The 21,865-nt window shown below is 40.4% G+C and overlaps 1 long non-coding RNA gene across 1 annotated transcript; it reads right to left on the bottom strand.

The window, feature by feature from the left end:
- Nucleotides 1–17,379: 17,379 nt before the first annotated feature.
- LOC146394124 (uncharacterized) lies at nucleotides 17,380–21,519 on the bottom strand. The gene is made up of 2 exons (XR_014802880.1): nucleotides 21,343–21,519; nucleotides 17,380–21,245 (listed from the first exon to the last, which is right to left on the bottom strand). It is a non-coding gene; the product is annotated as an uncharacterized LOC146394124 (long non-coding RNA).
- Between the last annotated feature and the right edge of the window lie 346 nt (nucleotides 21,520–21,865).

Here is a 21,865-nt window from a genome sequence, read left to right as displayed (position 1 = left end):
TGATTTCTCCAGTGCTTTCAACACTATTCTTCCCTCGGTTCTAAAGGACAAGCTGGTGAACTCTGGAGTGGACCATCACCTCACTACCTGGATTTTGGACTACCTCACCGACCGACCACAGTATGTGAGGACTCAGGGCTGTGTGTCGGACAGGGTCGTCTGCAGTACGGGGGCCCCACAGGGAACGGTTCTGGCTCCGTTCCTCTTCACCATCTACACTGCAGACTTCTCCCACAATTCCACCCAGTGCTTCCTGCAGAAGTTCTCTGATGACTCTGCAATAGTCGGCCTCATCACTGATGGGGACGACAAGGAGTACAGAGGACTGACCCAAGACTTGGTGGACTGGTGCCAGCTGAACTACCTCCAGATCAACGCCAGTAAAACCAAGGAGCTGGTGGTAGACTTCCGCAGGCACAAGCATTCTCCACTGCAACCACTGAACATCCAAGGTATGGACATTGAGGCTGTGGACAGCTACAGGTACCTTGGTGTTCATCTGAACAACAGACTGGACTGGACTCATAACTCAGACGCCCTCTACAGGAAAGGGCAGAGTAGGCTGTACCTGCTGCGGAGACTCAGGTCGTTTGGAGTGGAGGGCCCACTCCTGAAGACCTTCTATGACTCTGTGGTGGCTTCTGCTATTTTTTATGGTGTGGTCTGCTGGGGCGGCAGCATCTCTGCCGGGGACAGGAAGAGACTGAACAGGCTGATCCGAAGGGCCAGCTCTGTTCTAGGATGCCCTCTGGACCCAGTGGAGGTGGTGAGTGACAGGAGAATGGTGGCTAAGCTGTCATCCCTGTTGGACAACATCTCCCACCCCATGCAGCAGACTGTGACAGCACTGAGCAGCTCCTTCAGTGGGAGACTGCGGCACCCACGGTGTGGGACGGAGAGATTTCGCAGGTCTTTCCTCCCCACTGCTGTCAGACTCCACAATAAAGACTTTAACTGATCAAACACACACATCCACACATGTGCAATAACACTAAGTGCAATAATCTTTTCTGTCATCGTTGTATTTTTACTCAGTTGTATATAGCATTTGTATTCTATTTTTATCTTATTGTATATTTATTTTATTTTATTCTACTGTATATAGTATTTTATTTTATTCTATTCTGTACAGTTGTGTACTGTATTTATTCTTATTGTATCCTAATTTTTGCCTCATAACTTTTGCACTGTCCACTTCCTGCTGTGACAAAACAAATTTCCCACATGTGGGACTAATAAAGGTTATCTTATCTTATCTTATCTAATCAAATTCAAAACGAAACATTATTTTTCATGAAATAGTAAAATACATTCTAGTGTGAATGAAATATGGCTTTATGAAATTTGCAAATTATTTTCAGATCACCTGGTTTTGGAACTTGTGACTTGTTCACTTTGTGGACAACCTGATGCAACACTGCAGATTACATGTTAGTTAGAAGTATTAAAAACGTATGTTCAATTTTTAATAGCGGTTTCTATCAACCGAGTTGTTTGTCATCTTTTGTTTTTTAATTCTACATGGCTTCCTAATTTTTTGTGTCCACTTGAACTAACCAATGGCATCTGAGAAAGCTCTGGTTGCATGCAGGTAATCATGTGGAGAGCAATAGAAATAAGGGATTTTCTGAAATTCACTGGATAAACACCCTTTGTGACGGCCATGCTCATGAGTTTTTTTTTTATTTATACACATTTGCAAACATTGACTGGTGGCTTGTGGACATAAATGGCCTGGACATTTTCTGGCTACATGGGGGGGATTGGCAGACTCGCTGATCGGTTCACAGATTGAAGATCAACTGTCTGATCTGAATGTATCCAGGATTTTGCCTCACAGATCAGAGGGGGTTGTGGCACATTTTGTAAAGCCACAAGAAAATGCTGATGATACTTTATCCTTGACAAAGAGTTTCTTTATATATTAATAATCCATTTTAAATATCCAGAGGGGCCCAGCACACAAAGCCTCTTCGTCACCACAAATTCAGTGTTACAGCCACTGTCTTCAGGACGGGAGCAGGCACACTCTGCCTCCTTTTTTTTGTCTGGCCCATTGACATGTAAATGTCCTCCTGCTATAAGACATCAGCAGAGAGCAGTAGGAGAAAAAAAACCCACTGAATTGAAATGTCAATAGTAATTTTTGGCATGCGAGGGACATCTGAGAGTCAGGGGCTGCCTCCCAGGAGAAATGTAAAAAAGGAAGAGAGTGAGGGACGTACTGAGAATGTAGAGGGAGGATGGTGTGTGTGGTGTGTGTGTGCGTATGTGCGTGTGTACCGGAGAGAGTGAGAGATGGAGAATTGGAGAGGGATGGAAGATGTAATAGAGGGGGCAGATAAAGTGGAAGTCGAGGTGATGGAGGAGAGGAAGAAGGGGGAGTAATAGTAGTCACAAGGTGAGCCGTCAGAGGAGAAGCAGAGTGGGAACAGCCAAGGGGGAGGGGGGGTATGGATGAGTGGGTGAGGCAGCCGAGCACTGGTCCTCCTTTGGGAATCTCTCCCCATCCTCCTCTTCCTCCACTGATGGACAGCCTGAAATACCGCAGGAGCCACCTCCCGTAATGACTTGATGAATGAGCTTCTCCAACCAAACCCCGCACCCCCATCCCAGTAACACCTTTGCACCTCCTCTCGGCGTTCGCATGCCCTCTCTCTCTCTTTCTCTCTCTCTGTCGCATATTATAATATCACACCAGGATGCAGCAGTGTCTGCATTTACTCTAAAACATATTTACATACAGCCCTCAGTATGAAGTGCTGCACCTGTAATTCTGTCCCCCGGTTTAATTCAGTACTATCTAAGTGATACCATGAGTAAACTAGTGGAGTGAGATTTTATTATTTTCATATGCATATTAGATCGTATTGATACTGAAAGTAATTCAAAGCAAACAGTGTTTACTTTGGTCTGATTTGATTCCTCGGGTGATTCTGCTGCAATAACACTGTGTACTGTGCTGAGCAAAGTCATTAATACTGGATTTTCTAATCAATTGCTCTGGCTCTGTCTTGTTTGTCAAATCAATGTTGTATGTACTTTGATGCTGCTTTTATTTTTTCTGGTGTCCCTGTGTGTCCCCTTCTGTTCGTTTCTACTCACACAAAGCAAAGAGAAAATGTTTCTGAGCACCTCTGTTCATCTACTAGTATCATACTATAATGATGTATGCGTTTATGTATGTTCCCTGTCTCCTTGTAAACAAGTGGACCCTATAGGAAACTGTGAGCGCCAATATGTATCATGTATCAGGCATCGTGTATTTCAAACTTTTATGTATTTATTTATACACTAGTATGCAATGCGTATTACATAAATATATGTGCACTTTTTGACAGGATTAGGTGACAACAGCTGATGTTAAGATTTCTAATCTAAAAATTATGTCACATTTTTAATGATCCACTGCAGGACTGGCCAAACCTGCCTGTATGAAACATAATTGTATTTTATTTTATTTATACACCACGAAATCACAACAGCAGTCACCTGAAGGTGCTTTACATTATAAGGTAAAGACCCTACAATAAGACAGAGAAATACCCAACAATCAGACAGCCCCCTATAAGCAAGCACTGGGCGACAGTGGGAAGGAAAAACTCCCTTTTAAGAGGAAGAAACCACCAGCCTCCAGCAGAACCAGGCTTGGGAAGATAGACTGAATATATATAAATACACTGACATAAAATGAAAATCTGTGAAGTCTTTTATGTAATGACAATATTAAAAAATTAATCATGATTTTCTTGATAGTTATTGTTGGCCAAGCTAGCACCAAAGCAAAAATAACATTAGTTAAGAACATTAATTCCAGTACATAAATATGGAAGCGTGAAACATATGAAAATGGACATCACATCACAAGCAGAAAAGGCCAACCTAAAGTGTAAATGGTTATGAAATGAATATAAAAAAATATTGTCCGTAGCATCTGTCCAATCCATATGTCCATCACAGCATACATTTTATAGCTTCTTGCTCAGTGTCCAAAAATCCTCCCGGTATCAATACAAAAATGTTTGCAACTGGAAAAACACTGAGTTCAAAAGTCAAACATTTACCATTGTCTCTGTCCTTCTCCACAACAAAGGTTACATTTCCAAAGGCCAAAAAACTTTAAAGGTAATTGAAATGAAATGAAACGCTGAGAATCAACTCTAAAACAGTGCAGCATGAGACAAATCCAGGAAACAGCTTATTGATTTCTCCTCTTTAATCTATATTGAAACCACAGAAGGAGGCGGAGGAGGAGAAGCGGGGAGAGAGTTGTAGTCTTGAGAGAACAAATTGCATAGATAGATGCCACAAGAAGTTCCTGACAGTAAATGCTCTTTAGTAAATATCCTGCAGTGTTGCTCAGGTGCTTGGCTATGTTCAGTTATGTTTGTGTATGCTATGTTTAAATAACCTTTTACACTGACTGGCCACTTTATTAGGTACACCATCAGTCTGTTCTTCCACTCATTGATGCAAATATCCAATCAGCCAATCACATGAAGGCAAATGGCAATCACATTTAGGCATGCAGACATGGTTAAGATGTTTAAACCGAACTCCAGAATGGTAAAGAAAGGTAGAAAGGTGATTTAATGGACTTTAAGCATGGCATAGTTGTAGTTGTGTAGTTTTCAGCAGCACTTGTGTGATGCTATCATGTACCAGACAAGGACCAAAATCTCCAAAGAATGTTTCTAGTTTCTTGTTGACAGTTCTGAAGGCAAAAGGGTCCAACTCAATTAGCTAGCACAGTACTAGCAAGGTGTAGCTAATAAAGTATGTAGCACTTTATTAGCTACACCTTGCTAACTAATAAAGGCTGATGCAACAGAGCAGAAGTTGCATCAGCCTCATTCACGTTCGACATTTCACACAAGGATGCCGTCTAGGACAGAACACAGGATGACCACTCACTCACAGAGAATTCAAATCTGCACAAATCTGTGCACTCTGGCAGAGGCTTCATAATATGGAGCTGGCAGGTAAAGACTGGCTAAAAGTTGCTTTCTTGCATGCATCTAACTCTGGTAAATGACTACAAAAGTTCAGGGCTGCAGTCTAATGTGTGATTAATGCCTGAATCGTACTTAGCAGGAAATCAATGTAGTTACTTACAATGTTACCAGAAACCCCTCTTAACCCTATGCCGTAATCTTCCACACGATCAGACTTGTTGTGGGCTACATCAACCTGACATGTAGCTACATTTCTCAGAAGGTGCACGTTAGGTTACATGGAAGGTGATGACAAAGGGTTAATACTAGAGGGGTAAGTCTTGCTTTTCTCTTTTGCTACTGCGTTAGAGTTACAGAACCTTCTTGGCCAAAGTTATCCAGCTTCTGCCTACAAGAGTTACACAGTAATGGTGGAACTGGAGTGTATGGCTAACCCTGCAGTACATCAGCTGGTGTGGGTTCGTGTGAAGAGAACTGGTGCTGGTATGTGTTTTCATAGCACTGTTTTCTTTAGCCTGCTATTGATATGCCAGTTTCATCCATTATCATGCAAGCACAGGGAAGATTGGAAATGTTGCTTGGGATAAAATCAGAAACAGATGATGAAAGGTGAAAAAAATAATAATTGGAAATGATTTTTTCTCTTAGTTGTTGATGGCAAAAAAGACACATAGTGAGCCACAGATTCATTATTAGCTGCCTAGAAATAATTATTTTTCATTCCACAATCTGAACAGCAGCAGGTTGCTCCCTTTGAGGCATTTGTCCCATTCCCTTCGAGCAAAAAGAAAACACACACACGCACACACACGACCCATGGGGTTAGCAATCTAATCCTAAAGGCTGCAACCTGACAGAGGGCAAGGTAATCTCCAGGACAGGCCACTTCAGGGCATTATAACAGAGTGCACTGTGTCTGTATGGAGCAGCTGGTGCTTGGGTAGATTGGGAAAAGACTGAAGATGAGCGTGGAGAAGAGATGAGGGGGAGAAGGAAAAAAAAGAAGAAAATGAGAGGGAGCAAGAAAAATATGCAGTGGAGGGAGTGTTTTAGCGGGAGGGAATTACAAAAATAGATATGAATGAAGAGGAGAGCAGTGGAGGGAAAGTGGAAGAAAAGGTGAACGTGAGAGTGAGCAGGGCTGTGTGAGCGTATGCATGGTGTTATCTCCTGCAGAAGCAGATGTGCTTTATCTGCCAGGAAACAGGAGGCAGCTTCTACAAAAGCCTCTTTTTCACAGGTGAAACCCCCGTCTTTACTTACAAGACTCTTATTGCCAGTTTGGCCTTTTTGAGATTGAACCTGAAACAGAGATTTTGCACACATACATACACACACGTGCACGCATACACATCAGCTATAAGGCATGCCAGTGAAAGGGACACTCGTCCACCTGACAGACGTTGTGTCCACTCTGGTTATATTTGCACACCATCCCAGCAGGCAGGAGCAGCTGAAAGTGGAGAGGCATTCTCTGTGATACACGGGTGGAAATTTGTCATTTTAAAGTGTGGGTCAAACGGCCTCTCAGGCTATTGATTGGGTTGTCCTCCTCTATTACCCCTGTGTTATGTATTGCACCCTTTGTCAGAGCCGCGACAGCCACAAACACATTAAAGTCAAGCAGCTTCGATCCGCCATAAAGTGCCACAGCCTACCGGCCGGTGAGCAGCTCTCTGTGGAGATGAGCTACCAATCAAGGACGTGGTTGTAATGTTCTCTGCTCTTTTCTGCTTTCTCGAGTTACGATCCCAAGTCACAGAGGCTTGGCCAGAGAGAGAATCTACTGCTCCCCTGGCTCCACATGGCATCATGGCATCAAGGTCACTCACTGCTCAAGAGAAACTGCCTGCACATGAGAAAGACAACCTGTATTAGGTGCTGTGTAGAGCATCCAAATACTGGGCAGGAAGGTACCACAACCCTTTAGTCAGAGGGGAAAAGGTTATATGTGATTATGGAAGCAGGTTCAGAGCTTATGGTTTCTGGATTTTTCCATTTTTTTCCAAACGTTCCTTTGGGAAAAGAAGCAATAAAACACCAAAAACACCTCACTACACATAAAACTGTATTATTGGAAAATTGTGGATAAAATATCAAAAGTAAAAATAATTATTCTGCAGAAATATGTTCCCCATCAATATTATCAGGATTAACATTACTGATATTATGACCTCATTTTAAATACTTTATATTTTGTCATCATATGTTTGCAGTGGCTGTCTTGTGAGGACGCAGACCTAGATCTCAACTTTTAAAAAGTATGTTAAAATATTAATAACAAAATAATCAGCTGACTTAAAGGTTTGACCAGTCTGTGACATGGTTAGTTGTCAATATCTTTGGGGGGATTAAAAATGTGAATGAAAAATAAATAAATGTGGACTGTTGGCAAAGCAGCTGGTTAAACATATTACATTCCAACATTCTCATAGATGCTAATCTGAACCTTGTCAACTTCCTGGTCTGTTTTATAAGAATAGACATAGAACTGCTGCCCCCTCTAAATCATGGTCTGAGCTGTCCTTGGTAATGTACTACAGAAGTCATTAACAACTTTTTGTGTACATCACACATGTTGGCTAAGACGGTTAGCAAGAGGAACCTCCTCTCTTACGATGATAAATTGGTGAAGGTTGTTTAACTTGTAACTGCTGATATCAGAGCAGTGAAAGCTGAGCCAGCAACCGCTTGCCTCGCACGCTGGTCTGATCAGTTTACCATGAAAGACCAGAGGTTTATCCATAATCTACCAGAAAAAGCTTCCAGCGTCGTAGCTTGCTCAGCTACAGTCATTGTTAGTCTCTGTCTCTGTATTACAAACACTTTGTAAAGTATGAAACAAGCGCATCTTTCAGTGGCTGACTACGGCCACAAGATGGCAGTAATATAAAGGCTGGATACGCATATTAATTGTCATTAATATGCCAGCACTGTCTGAGATGCTTGTCCTGACCATATTCCATAGACTGAATAAAAAGGCTGTGCCATCAATTTGTCTATAGACTAGCGTTTTGGGTTTTTGCAATGCTTCTGTCACCATCTTGGTGACCATCTTGGGATGAGGGGGTGGAATCCTAAGCTATCCAGTTAAACTAAGTAACTAGGTCATCGAGGTGCTTTCATATACTGTGTGGCTGTATCGCATAAAGACAGATGCCTACAATTCAAAAGTAAAACAGAAAATACTGCGTACAAAAACCTACGCAATTAACCGCTCAGCGTATTATTTGTCAGGAAATTTCAGTAAAAATGCTCCAGAAGGCAACAGCTAACATGGTAAACAGGGCCAATTCAGTGGTGTGAAATAGCTGAGGTGTGCCTAACAGAAGGCTAGCAGCTATAGCCACCCACCTGTCACTTAAAACAGACAATCAAAAATATGGATGTTTATGCATAACTTTAGGTTGTAACACTTAATTAATTTACATTAAATGTAAGAAATGTGATTTTTACAACTTTAAGTACTCTATGGATCTTGCGGATCTTCCACTCTAGCTAATGTAAAAACACAATGCCATTAGAGTAACCTTCTCATTAATGAGTTTTTAAAAAACACTTGCTCTGAGAATTATATTCATTGGCAGATGGCTTTCCTCTGGGATTTGAGATAGAACTGTTTTTTTACAGCCCCATATGATGCAATTAATTTATTTAGAATTATTTTAAACATGTTTCTCATGTCACATAAAAACTCTGACAGAAGAATAATGAAGGGTCTTACAGTGACATGTCAGGGTGAAATGAAAAACCCAATTCACCTCAAATGAATAAGCACAGGGATGCCATAAAGACAGAAGACAATCCAAATGAACTTGTATGCTGTGAAATTACCTGTGTTGATGAGAAAGATGTAAATAATTTACAGAATGGCAATGGTTTTGTCAGGGTCCTGGGTCCCATGACCCAGCATGTTTAGTTCTTTGTGATTTTTGTATTATTGTACTTGTGTGAGTTATTCTATGGTTTCTAGTTTCGATCCCTTGCCCTTCATGTTTCTCTGTGTCCCCTCTGTTCTGTGTAAGTCTGTGTCTGCATGTTTGAGTTTCCCTCTGTGTCTTTCGGTTCTTAGAGTCCTCTGCCTTATGGTTTATGTCTCTGTGTTTCTTAGTTGCTGTCTCCACCATGTCAAGTCCGCGTCTCTGTGTGATACTTCCTGTTTTACTTTGAAGGTCCGTGTCTTATGTGAATGCGTCCTGCTTTGCTTGTCTCGTCAGTCCTGATTTCTCCCAGCTGTGCCCTCCTTCTGTGTCTCATTCCCCTCGTTACTTCCCAGTGTATTTAAACCCTGTGTTTCTCTGAGTCAGTGTCGCGTCGTCCCTCATGCTGTGTGTGATTCTCCCTGTGTCTCCTGGTATGCATTATAATTAGCTTTTTCCAGTTTAGTTTTGTATTGCTTGTGTTCTATTTTCCAGCAATAAAGCTGTGCTTTTGAGTTCAAGTTCTGTCCCCGTGAGTTTGCGTTTGGGTCCAATCCCTGCCTGCCACACAGCCGAAACATGACAGGTGTGCTGCTTTTGTAGCTGGGAGCAGATGGGCACGGCAGCAGAGTTCACATGAGCAGATTAAGCGCAACTTGAACACTGTCCAGTGAAGACTGTTGCCAACCCTTCACTCAGATCCCTTAGCTCAAAATTCCTTTATCTCACACAAGGCGTTTAAAACCCTTGAGCTAAGCTCACCTCATTTGTCAGCTCGCTGCGCTGCAGCAAATTTACATATCCAACCAAATGTGTTTTTATTAAAGCAGATGAGCCAGCAATGTGACAACAATCCCATGTGGTGAAGTGGTTTTAATAAAGGTTACCTGTGAAGTTCATCTCTGACTGCTTCATGTGCTAATGGGAATCATTACTATGCTGAGAGAGTTCATGTCCTCTGGGCTTAATATGAGCAGTTTATCAACACGTACATGTAACAATTGTCAGATTTTTTAAAAGGGTGAAATTTACTTTAAAACTCTGTCTGGCACTGTCAGTTTGTTGTCTGGTAGATCATTTGGGAGCTGTTTCGCTTACACTGGTACCTTCATTTCCAAGAATGTCCTTTAATAATTATTTAAATTGACTGGAGCCGATTGGATTCATTAGGTGATTCTGGACATCTAATTAGGCTGAAAGGAACACTTTGAAAACACATCAAATCTCAATGGGAAAAAATCATGCTGAATGTCTATACTGATATGGGCTGGGTAATGTGTTAGAAATAAAAGGATACTACATCATTCAGTGGAAATGAAAATTATCAACTTACAGAGGGCTGAGTTTAAAGACAACCTTATAAATGTATTTTTATTTAGAATTTAGGTCAGGTGAGCACGAGGACCAGTCAGTAGTATCAATTTCCTTATTCTCCAGGAGCTGCCTGCATACTCTCACCACATGAGACCAGGCATTGTTGTGCACCAGGAGAAACTCAAGATCCACTGCACCAGTGGGCTCTGACAATGTGTCCAAGGGTTTCATCCCAATACCTAACGGGATATGAAAGGTGCTTCTCCAGACCCTTTCACCCTGAGCACGCGTGACACATGCTCAGGGTGAACCTTCTCTCATCTCTGAAAAGCAAAGGGTGCCATGGGTGGACCTGCTAGTTCTCTTATCCTATGGCAAATGCCATTCGGGCTCCACGGTGGCAGGCAGTGAGCACAGGTCCCAGAAGGGGCCTCAGGCCATCCTCATGAAATCTGTTTCTGATTGCTTGGTCAGAGACATTCACACCAGTGGTGTGCTGGAGGTCATTTTGTAAGGCTCTAGTGGTGCTCATCCTGTTCCTCCGTGCACAAAGAATCAGATACCCTCCTGCTGAAGGATTAAAGAGTAACTGCCTGTCTCCTGGAGTCTCTTCCCTGTTCTTCAGACTGTGCTGGGAGACACAGCAAACCTTATGGAAATGACACGTACTAATGTGCCGTCCAGGAGGAGTTGGACTGTCTGTGCAACTTCTGTAATTTTTTTGAGCACAGCAAATGTGAAAAAGAATTGAAAACTCTTCCTTTCTTGTAGTGTTTACATAAGAGTAGAAAGCCTGGAGTGCTGAGCAGAATTGCATTTTGGACAGAATGTTTTTTCAACCTAAGGGATCAATGATTCTGAACACTGGGCTACGCTTTCACTCCAGCCTCATCCCTGCCTGACCCCACTGTCGTGTCAAAGAGCATCCCAGTCTGCGAACGTCCTGTTCAGCCAGTGCAGGGCTTGTTACATAAATCATGACCAGAGACGACACGGCAGTCCGAACTCTGCTGAATCAGCAGCCGCTTCTACTTCTGCTGCTGCTCTGAATGAACCAGGGCCCACAGCGTCTGCTGAAGACAGCCAGCCTGAGCTGCCCCCAACCCCCACCCCTGAGAAGAGCACTTGATCACCAAAGTAACCTTTTGCATGAGTGCACTCAATCTGCCACTCACCAGAGAGCCACCGCAGACTTGGGGCAGACAGCGGGCATTAGGTGGGATTATCGCCCCCGCTGCCCTTTGTTGTTTGGATGTCCCCCTCTGCCCAGTTCACCCTCCCCTCCTCAGAAATCCCCACCATCCCCCCCACCCCACCCCCCATACCAATCCTGCTCTGGCACTGCTACAGACAGTTCAATGGCAAGCCGAAAGCAGGAAAAAAAACCCTCCTCTTAGTAGCCCTCTTTCTGTGCAACACGCAAACACGCTCTCAGACAAATGAAACCAAACACAAACACACACTGTGGATGTACAAGCTACTTTGGGAGCTTTCTCTTTTTAATGAAGGACATAATGGAGTGAATCCAGGGTAAAAATCATCATTGCTCATCGATTCCCTTTATTTTATCAAAACTGGGTGAGATGTCAAGAAAAAGACGGACGGGTTTTCAACAGAAGGAAAAGATAGTGAGTCTGCATGTCTAGCTAAAACTTAATAGAAAGGTTATAGTTGTTGTTGCAAAGCAGATTTTTTAGCAGGTAGATTGGCCTGCTCTAGTCAGAATATTAAAGACATTGAAATCATTGCAGATTCTTCATTTTCACACCGGACTTTTTGAGCGAGTCGATTACTCGAATCTACAAACATCGTTGTCAAGATTCACAGCCAAATCTGTTTAATGTTACTTTCACCATTGTGGCAGAAATAACAGGTGCACAATCAAATTAGCTGTTTGCTGGCAGGAGGCCAACCTGCCTGCCAAAATATCCTGGAAATCTGAGCTGTTTGAGCTAATCTCTGTTTCCAGAGACGAACGTGTACGGCAACATCATTAGTGGAGCGAAAAGTAAAGAACTTCAAGACGGATTCGCAAATTTTCTTATGTCTTCTCACAGATGGCGTGGCGATCGCCGCGTAGCTTTCAGAATGCAAACATTTGGAAGGAAGTGAAAATACAACTAATGAACAAGACAAACAAGCTCAGGTCTGTTTAGCAGCTGCTCTTGGGCTTCAGTCGCGTCACGTGATCTTCGTCGGCAGATGGAGTCTAACGTGAACAAGACGCTCTTCAGATGCTCGCAAAAAATTCTCTACAATTCATGACAACTGAGCAAACAATATTAATATCCTCGTAAAGAGCAATATGGGTGAAAGTTCTACAAAGCCCTGCTTTGTATGACTTTTAAGGTCAAGCTAAGCCAGAGTTCAGTCTAAAGAATACAGGTACATGCACTGTGAATTTTCCAAACTCTCCTCACATCTGTGTTCCTGCCTTGCTTAAACCAATCAGATTTTTCCACAATCTCTTAATCTGAGACAGGCATTTGACTGTTTTTAAAATTGTCTACTTCATATACCCCCAAGAGTCCATTGATCTCATCCATACCAGACCAGCCACCTCACTCCTGTGGGCCATCTCGTCCCCTCCAGTGATGTGACCGATCACTGTAGTGTCATCTGCGAACTTCAGTATGATGTTGTCTTTGTTGGAGGCGACACAGTCGTGTAAATGTTTTATTTGTCCTTCTGTACAAGCCCATATTTACGGTGCACAGTGTCTTTCATTTTACCTTTTATTTGCATTTCATAGGTTTTAGTGGGTCCCCTTAGTTGTGTTTCGGTGAGGCAATGCTAAAGATCAAGAACCCATTAAACAAGACCACAGCATGTACTTTTATTTGTCGTTGCATATGAACCTCTGCGTATTTGCTAGCATTTGTATTATTTAACGCTGATTCGGTCCCCAAACTCTGAGGGCAAAAACAAATGGCAAAACAAAGCTCACGCAGGCCCTGACTGAATCTCGGCTGGCAGCCTCAGTGTCTTTCATTCACTGTCATTCTTAAGTGTCTCTGTATTTTAGCTTCATTTATGAGCTCCAGCCTTGTAAATGCCCCACTCCACGCAGACACAACTGCGAGTCGTCAAACTGATTTACATCTGCGTGTGTCTGTAACAGCCTTTTAAAACAGAATCATTTTAAACATTACAACCCCCCCTTCCCACTCTCTCCTGCTTGCTATCAGTATTAACATGCAACATGCTAAAAACAAAGAAGAAGAAAAAAGGTCACACAGGGTTTTAGTTAAAGACCTTTGTTCTTTTGGTCAGCAGTGTATGAGGCCGACCTTTGACCCCTAACGGCTTTGGACCTCGAGTTCAAATGCAGACCGTAACCCTGCCATTGAACTCCCAAATAGGGGAATGGCAGTGAGGAGGAGGAGGATCAGCATGACAGGAACATCCTACAATATCTACTGCTTCTGGGGCTTTTTTTCCCCCCTCGTGTTTTTTGGACTCGGAGAGTCAGACTCAGTCCGATTATTTGGATATAATGGTCTTGATTTTTGTTTTTCTCTTTTTGTGTTTAATTAAGAGGTGCGAGTATTTGACAGGATAGCCGGGAATAAAGTGGAGTTGCTTTGTTGCAGAGAAGAAGACTTCTCCAGCACAGTCAGTATTCTTTTTAGTGTCTGACATTTAAATGAAAATCCCCTGCTTTTAATGGCTGCAAACCATTTTTCAGACTATTCTGTTCAATTTATTTCAGGTGTCTCTTGTAAAACAGGTCACTTGTTATATTTTTCTATGAATTTCTTCCCATCTGCTTCAGTCTACGGAGCCCTACATTTCCCAGAATCCCCTGAGAAGGACTGGGTATTGGTTACTCTCATCAGAGGCAATTAAAAGACACATTCATAAACACTTACACAGCAAGGTACTTTTATTCTTATGTTTTTTGTTCTTTCCCGCAAACCAAATTCATAATAGACAGCAGTCATGATGCTTCCTGTCTGACCTTGGTCATTAAGCATTTGCTACAGTCTTCCTGAAAAGGTTTCCTGGCATTTATTGTATGTATTCTTAGACAAATAATCATCTAATATGGCCTTTATAAATTATTAAATTTAAATTATAAAGCATGCTAACCACACCTCTGACGAAGGTTGTATCCCATGGCTATGATTACATACTTACAAATGTCATTGGGCTTTTAAATGGAGTCTTCTTACATGTAGAGGAAAACAAAGAAGTTCCAGCTTTACTTTTTCCCTGTCTTTTGTCATTTTTATTTTAAAATTTTTTTAATCATGTTACTCCCTGTAAAAGTTGCTGTCTGAAATTAGCAATCACCCAGTGTTATCTGTGCCACTGTAATGATGTTACTAGATCAAGGACGAGACAGTAAGAGTTTGGCCTAGTTTCAGAACCTGCCAAGCCTACATCTTATTATGGGAATTATCTGAGTCAGCAACACAGGCATGAGAAAAAATTCATTGACAGGAACAGGAAGGAGACTTCTTTAACCTAAATTCGACCGACAAAATAATTAAACCTCAAGTGCCACCCTCTTGTAACCTTAATGACAGAGCCCAATGCACTCTTTTTCAGTTTTGTGAAACAGCAGTAAAAAGCAGGACAGCTGGTAGGGCTGGGAAACTGCAAACAAGATGCAAAAATCAAACTTTGTTTCAATTTAGTTTTAGAGTTACAGTGCATTTTTTTGTCTCTTTTCTGGGGCAAAGAACAGCCTCACTCTGAACTGTATGCAACAGAAACATCTTTTATGTATTAGTGAATGTGTTTTGGCAAAATGTGCAAGGCTTATCAGTAGCAACCAACACAGTTAACCATTTTGGATTAATCACTCACAAAAGATTCTGTTTTTATTTAAATATGCACAGTAAATTTTGCATCATCCGTTTCTTCCCAGCTCATCGTAATGCAGTGGATGTGTTGTGTTGCTCACGCCCTACCTATTTTCAAGTTCCTTGATGATCTTCTAAATTAATATTTTTCATACCGACCTATATCTGTTATATAGTAATCGTAGCAATTGCATTACTTCTTTGTTCTTCCCAGGATTGAGGAGACGCCAGTACTGATGGTGCTTGCTGTAGCGGGCTAGATTCGAGCAGCGATCCCCCATCAAAAGTAATAAATCAGTATATATTAGCTGTTGGTCCTCGTTCAGACTAAAATAAAAAACATCCTCTTGCTTAAAGGAATCCTGTCTTCTAGACTCCTCGTTATTGCTGAATTAGTTTGAATTCAGCTTACTAATTGCATAACCAAGCTTATTTAACACTGCGAATCTGTCAGGGCAGTTTGGGCCAACGTTGACATTTGAAATCAATTAGTTGATACACGGTGGCATTGCACAGTATTAGATGTTGCTCAAAGTGATGCAGAAAAACATGAAGTTTTAAATTGCTGACACATTTGCTGCTGCTATGGGGCTCCATCTGGATGCTTCAAATATCTCCCTTCATTTACAGCCAATGGCTGTTTTTAGCTGCTATTCTCAAGTGGGTTCCCTTTAGGATAAGATGAGTAAGGATAAAGTTTATTGACTCATTTCAGAGAGATGCATAGAGTAAAATTATCCTGATTTCCCAGTGTACAGTTTATCTCTGATTATCATATTGTTCAAGATAAAGCATTTACATCACAGCACTTCTTCTTTTGTTTTATGAAACGGCCAGCAGAGAGTACAACAATCGCAGCAGACTCAGACGCGGCGTTCAGTCCCACACGCCACCGCTCACTTTATTACCGTAATTAACTTCCACCAGTCGGGGTCTTCTCACTTCCATATCTGCGAGTGTCTCTGGAGAGCAGCTCTCACTGAAAACACGGCAGGGTTCTCAGCATATTACTCACTTATTCATTCTCAGTGCGACTACGCTGAGATGCGTTGTGGGGATTAAATGTGTTTTCAGGTAATCGTGATAGTTCTTGAATACTTGCAAATCCTTTTAATGTTTGTCTCATAAGAGTTGACTCTCACTGAACTAATTCAAAGCGTCAGAGTCACAGAGATTTATCGCTAACTCTCCTGCCCCCCTTAGCTTTACCGAGCATTGTTCAGGTTACTTTTCATTACATTAAAAAGAGTTAAAGCCAGAGCTGTGATTCAGGCAAGGGCTTGCATTTTTCAGCAAGACAATCTCAAAATTAAAACTACACTTCTTACATTAGCGTGGCTCTGCACAGAAGGAGTCTGGCCTGCTTGCAATCCAGCGCTGTCATCCACCGAAAAGTTTTGACTTACTCTGAAATAAAAATATGACAAAAGCAGGCACTGAAATTTGCTCTCAAGCTCCACTAGTGAAATACTAAGATTTCAAAACTACAGTGAGTTACCAAAGACTTAAATACTCATGTGGAAAGATGAGGTAGTTTGACAAAATAAAAAAGGGAAACACAATCATGTCCTATTCTCAGAAACATTCCCTTTGGATACACGGAGAACAGTGGTAAATGGGCTGATTCTTATAAAGTCCTTTTCTACTCTACCAGCGATTCACAACATTCACCCATTCATGCAAGCACAATTTTTCAGAACAACACTGACTAACATTCACACACATTCATGCAGATGCAGCAGCCACGAATCAAACCACCAATCTTATGCTTAATAGGTCACCTGTGCTACCTCCTGAGCTACAGCCTTCCCCTTTGTACTACTTCCAATTAAACACGGGTTTCATCTGATTTTCAAATCAATGAGTGTTTTTTAATATATATATTTCAGGGAGTTTCCCAGCTTTTTGGAACCGTAGTTGTGTGTTATATGTTTGTGATAGACTAATGAAACAGTAAAGAAGTTCCTTTAGCAAAGCAGCCTTAAACAAAAACATCTGTTAGTAGCAAGGTGGCTGTTGTGCATTGTTGATATGAAACTGAAGCCAATCTTTAACTCTGATGAGCTGATTTTCTCATGACAATGAAAACTGAACAAAATCAAGCAATCAAAGTTTGATTGCTGATATAGAAAGTCCTATCCCAAATCAAGGCTTCGTTAAATATATCAGCGAATGTATAACCAGAATTTCTGCTGCTCAGCCCCTGAGAAAATTTGATTTTGTTGATGTCGCATTTTAACATTTTGAGTGATATTCAAACAATTTAAAGATCCACAATAGAAACAGAAGAAGTAAGACGCAGAAAGAAATAAAAGAAGCAAAAGCACCATGTGCTGCACACTATTATCACTGTAAGAGTCCAATAAACAAAACACTTACAAGCTTTTACTCTTTTTAATTTTAGTTTTTCACAAGCTGCCAAAACAATAAAAATACCCCAAATTCCATAAAGAGTTTTGGGAGCAAAGTCCTCTCATTCAATGGTCCTCTGCTGCTCATTCACCAGTTAGTAACACATCCTCTACAAGTTTTCATTGGAATGCCCTGTTTCCTTAATCACTCGGTTCTTAATGACCCCACTGTGCCCTCACTGAACAATGAGTTTACACCAAAGATAAAGCACTTTATAGCTGTTCCTTTTCATTATAGCATATACAATACTGTGCAAAAGTCTTGAGCCAACTCTCAGTTCGCTGCCAAGGAACCAGAAAAGTGTGTTTTCTTGTTTTTGCTGTTTTTGTTAATTCACAACACTGTCCTATGAATCATTTAAACATATGTGTCTACACACAACAGAAAACTTGGCAAAGCACCAATTTTAAGTTGTATATTTAGACCCTTTTTTACTAGCAGCCTGTCACAATAATACATAATTTGTTCCCATTTCTTTAGCTGAATCTATGAAAAAAGCCAAATGTAACACAGTTCAACAGACAAATGAGGGTTTTTTTTCAACAATTAGGTGATTCCCAAAGAGTTATTAACTAAAAATGTGACTTATCACAGCAGGGTGCAGTGTGTCTATAAAATTTTTGAGGAAACGGAGGACATAAGAAGAACTGGCCGGCCTAAAAAAAAAACTACCTACAGCAGGTAAACAATATCTGAAAGTCCTAAAGAAACAGAGAAAATAAATCCAGCAGAAACCTGACCAGTATCAGGTGTGAGAGATGCATCTGGCCCTTCAGCTGATCCACCTACTGTTCTCTGCAGCCTCATCAGAAATGGTCTCAGAGGAAAGGTGGCTGTCAAGAAGTCATTCTTAAGAAAAAGAAGCAGGGAGAAAAGTTGAGGTTTGCCAAATTACACATGAATTTTAAAATTCTGGTTCAAATCGTCATCAGTAGGGGTGAGGAGAGAGAAACTAAAGTGAGTGTCTTGAGCCATCAGTAAAACACAGTGGGGGCTCTGTAGTCTCTAAAGGGTATCACTGGTAACAGCTTCATTTTTCAGCATAACAATGATCCCAAACTAATCCCAATATTATCGAAGCGGTCTGTTAGTTTAACAGAGGATAGAAAAAATGGAAGCCAACATTCAAAGAAGAACTTTGAAGCCTAGGGAAATTTCCTGACTGCTTAAAGAAAGCTTCAAGTTTGTCAGAATTGTACTAACTTTGTTTCTGCCTTATATACTGTATTTCATTTATTGCACACATAAACAGTTTGTGTTCAAATTTAACAAATGTATTTAATTATAAAATTAAAAGGAATGTGTTTATCAAAAATTAACAGTAACATTTTAGCAAATGGTTGCCCATTTCACTTCTTGGTATGCACACTAAATAAGGAGGTAGGCAAAAGAACAGCAGTCATGAACTGTAGGCCTCTTGCTGATCAGACTAAACATCTACAGTGGCATCAAAAAGTATTTGCACCGATCCTGATATTTTAGGTACTTTTTTATCCCACAGAGCCAGAGGTGGGTTTGGTGAGGTTTTTTTCCCTTAATAAGTGAAATTACTATTTCAACATGGCATTTTATATTTTATCATGTAGCTTTGACTAATAATAAAATTTGTTTGATGATCTGAAATACGTAATTGCAAATGCGAAAAACTAAGAAATTGGGAAGGGGGCAAATATTTTTCCACAGCACTGTACTTGTCAGCTCTATTATAAATGAATGTGTAGAAGGACACGGTGTTCCTGAAATCTGATCCTTTGTGTTCAGAGCACCCTCCAGTGACTAATAAACGATGGGCAGGCCAATCACCAACACGTATAATAACAAAGCGGTCCCATCTTGCTTTAATGTATGGGGTTTTTTGTTTGTTTGTTTTTTACATTCACTGTTCTTTTAAGCACACACTAGGATTAAATATCTGTTTAAAGATTTTGTTTCCCTTGCAAAAAGATGACAGGCACAGTCAAACTTGAATTTGAGTCTAAGATAACGACAGTTTCTTTAAAACAATGCTTTAACTTTTTCTCTGACTTGTATTGTCTTTTTTTTAGTTTTTAATTTTTAATGCTTTTTTTAATTTAAAAAAACAAACACTCTGCAACAATCAAAATCAAAAGCAGATTTGATTTTTACTGCAAGGGATTATTCAGATTTTTATTTTTGTTTATTGTCCAGGACAATAAACAAAATTAACTTCACAACTACCATGTCTGTTTAGATGCTGTCCAAAAAAATCAGGTGCAAGTGGAAACACAACAGATGAGCAGCTTCTGATCATAAATTGAATGCTGTGGCCATCTACTGCCTCTCACCTGGTAGTGCAAGAGGCGGCTAGCCCTCTGTTTGTATTGTATGTGGGATTGTCTAAAGAGCTGGATATTATGGAAAAATGTTCTTCAACAGAAATGTGCTAGCTGGAGGATGTTACAGCAAATGCAAATAAATTAATTCCTTTTGAGTTCAGGTAAAATGTGGATTCCCCTGAAGGGATACTGAAAGACCTCATTCTGTTCAGTCGATTAAGATGATGTCTTTCAGTCTGATATTTAAAAAAAAAAAAAAAAAAGACATAAGAGTTAAAGTTGGAGGGTTTTTTAAGCTGTAAACACCTTACTTGCAATTCTTAAATTTTTTGAATGAAAATTTTTTTTGATGATGATGATGATCTGATTAAATTGGTGCTCAGTGGTGGTTTGTGATTTATACACTGGAAAAAATATTTATGCCCAAAGTGCTGACTTTAAGTAATTTGACTGACTTAATGGAATCAGGTCACACGAAATGTACTTGATTGGTATAAATTCAGTTTACACCAAGCATGTTTTCCTTAATAATTCATTATTTGAATAAACCTTTGAAGTTATATATTTCAGTTGCATTTTACTCAAAAATATTACTTCAGACCTTTTTTAGTGCGTTACTGTAAGAGCAGCATAGCAATCATTCATTATCTAGTGCCTGTAGAAATTAGGTCTCTGTTTTGGTTTAACTAAGAACCTATATGTGGTAGGGTGGTGGTTTTGTAAATGTTTGTTCCATATATTAAAAATTAACAAAAGGTTCACAGTAACAGGGTGACTAAAAAGTTACACTTACACAAATCTATTTGCCTTCCTGGATTAAAAGTTTGTGATTATAACCAGAGCTCCGCCTCCTCACATAGAGTTAGCTTTTACCTCATTTTACAATCTGTGTATTATTTTCATATGAGAAGGGAACAAGATTCAATAGACACGTATTGGACATGGAGGGTTTTTGGAAAAAGTGGAAAAAGCATGTAGTGAAAATATACAGCTGTATTTAGTAAATCAGATGATGCTGATGCTATCCTCTACATGTCTTTGAGTTCATCCACAGGTCATAGTCTCTGTGCTTTCAGCTCCATGGTGACGGCCACTTCAGCTGCATTCGGTCCATATTTAGTTCCACAGCAAAGAGGGAGGGAAAAAAAAACTCCTCTCCAGTGTAAGTGGCTGGTTTCATCTGAGTGACACAGACTGTAATTTCACCCAGTGTCAAATAGGATTTATTCTCATATTTTCCAAATATGGGTTTGGCTCCAGTGGTTAATTCTTCATGGGAAATCCAATCATTTCATTACAGCTATATGAAATTTCATTGCACATGCAATTATATATTCACCATTAGGTGAAAGGTTGAGGAGGAAACTTGCTTACTATAGCACTAAATGAAGAACACGATTGTGTGAGCCATTTTAAAGTACCTGCGCCTCATTGGTTTATTTGTATGCCAGGTTACTTTAACAGAAGCATTCAAGTATCTTTACGATCATAATCACTGATGTCCATCTATGCTATAAGTTTCAGCTGCCCATGACGCTGTCGAAACAAAAACAAACAAACAAACAAAAGTTGAAATGATGTAGAAGTTTAGTTTCAAATCAAGTTTTATGAATGAAAAAAAAAAATCACTTACCAAAGCGCTTTGACTGTCATGTGTGTTTTAGGATGGTTTAAAATCCAACATGTCTCGGGAAAGGATCTGAACCCTTGTTTTTTTTGTTTTTTGTTTTTCGAGTCTATACTAAGACTTGAAGCACCACTGCAGCACTGGTGGAGGCCTGTATGTGGGTGGAAAACGAAAGCCCAATCAAAAGCATCTCCAGGAAGAAGGAAGTCGTTGAAGAAAATAACAACCAAACGACAACATTTCCTCTTTAACTTTCTGGCCTTCAAAATAAAGTAAAAGTTGCTAAAAGAAAATTGAGGGAAAGGTCATATGAAATTAAAACGCCATTAGATAAAAAAAACCGTGACCTTCACTTTATTAGATTAAAAAAAAGCTCTATTAAATTTCACGCCTGAGCAACATTTAACCACCGCAGGTGTGTGTGTGTGTGTGTGTGTGTGTGTGGTAACTGTATTACATATTAAACATTATAAGTATATCAAAACGGTGATGGCAGTATTTTCCTGGCAGAGGGAGCCATCTTTTGCTC

Source organism: Perissodus microlepis, chromosome 1 (genome assembly GCF_051167445.1).
Source record: "Perissodus microlepis isolate ML-2025 ecotype Zambia chromosome 1, ASM5116744v1, whole genome shotgun sequence".
NCBI classification, from domain to species: Eukaryota; Metazoa; Chordata; class Actinopteri; order Cichliformes; family Cichlidae; genus Perissodus; species Perissodus microlepis.
Note: the sequence above shows the minus strand (reverse complement) of the source record. Positions and strands in the feature narration are given on the sequence as shown.